At 34.5% G+C, this 1,233-nt stretch overlaps 1 protein-coding gene across 1 annotated transcript in view; it reads left to right on the plus strand.

Moving 5' to 3' along the window:
* DMRTA2 (DMRT like family A2) overlaps positions 1 to 428 on the plus strand; it is a 3,806-nt gene extending 3,378 nt beyond the window's left edge. Inside the window, exon 2 of the mRNA XM_082264860.1 lies at positions 1 to 428. This exon is cut by the window's left edge and continues 1,007 nt beyond it. The gene's annotated coding sequence lies outside the window, so the exon portion shown is untranslated.
* The last annotated feature ends 805 nt before the right edge of the window (positions 429 to 1,233 follow it).

Raw genomic sequence — 1,233 nt, forward strand, 5'->3', positions numbered from 1 at the left:
ACTTCTGAAACTGATTTTTTAATAAAACCTAGTCCTTTTTTTGTAAATTAATTCAACCAGGTTGTGGATACACTTCGTTAGCGGACGTTCCTGGGCCTTCACCCAAGATGGTCACTTTTCTAAAATGCACTTTTATCCTTTTTTAACTCCTTATCTTCTGTGCTAGTGGACGCCAAGCATGAGCCAAGCCTCAGTGTATTCTATAAACCCCATCTATATACTCCCCTAATGTAAGGACACAGGATTCTAAATTATTCTTGACTTTGTGGGGAAGTCGGTGACTTTCAGGTAAAGGGACAATAGGACTGCGACTATTGTGTAAAAAAATGTAGATATCGGCGACACAGTGGCGTCTGGTCATTATTTTGTCATTTTTTAAGTATTGCTGTTGGTTTAATTGTTTAGAATTGAATAACACCTCCGTGTGACATTCCCATAAACATCGGTAATAAATGGGATTTTAAAACCTTTTTTCTGTTGCGATGTTCTCAGATGAGACAGAGATGTGCCCGATTATTGTAGATAGACGGTCCAATCAGAGATGTGCGATGCAGAGGTTATACTGAATGTGATGGGAAAAGGAAATGATGGGGAATCCTGTATAATCTGGTCTGATGATCTGGAAGCGATAAACCTGTTCCCATAGAAATCTACTTATTATGCTATTTTCTTTTCTCAAATATTTTAGGTATTTGTTTCCAGTCAAACATAATAGTAACTATGGATGTGTCCTCTAATTACAAAGACACAGGCTACAGCTGCACATTATCTATCTATCTATCTATCTATCTATCTATCTATCTATCTATCTATCTATCTATCTATCTATCTATCTATCTATCTATCTATCTATCTATCTATCTATCTATCTATCTATCTATCTATCTATCTATCTCATTTCTCTCTGCCTCCATTCTTTTTCTTTTCTATTTGTTCTCGTTTTTCCCCCCAGTCCCTCTCCTTTTCTCTGTTTTTCTCTCTTCTTTCTTTTTTTTTTCCTCTTTTATTTCTGAAAATATTCTTTCTTTCTTTCTTTCTTTCTTTCTTTCTTTCTTTCTTTCTTTCTTTCTTTCTTTCTTTCTTTCTTTCTTTCTTTCTTTCTTTCTTCTCTCGCTCTATATTTCTTTCTTTCTTTCTTCTCTCGCTCTATATTTCTTTCTTTCTTTCTTCTCTCGCTCTATATTTCTTTCTTTCTTTCTTTCTCTCACATGTATATTCTTTCTTTCTTTCTTT

The sequence above is a fragment of the Pelophylax lessonae genome (genome assembly GCF_965119305.1).
Source record: "Pelophylax lessonae genome assembly, chromosome: 8".
Taxonomy (NCBI): Eukaryota; Metazoa; Chordata; class Amphibia; order Anura; family Ranidae; genus Pelophylax; species Pelophylax lessonae.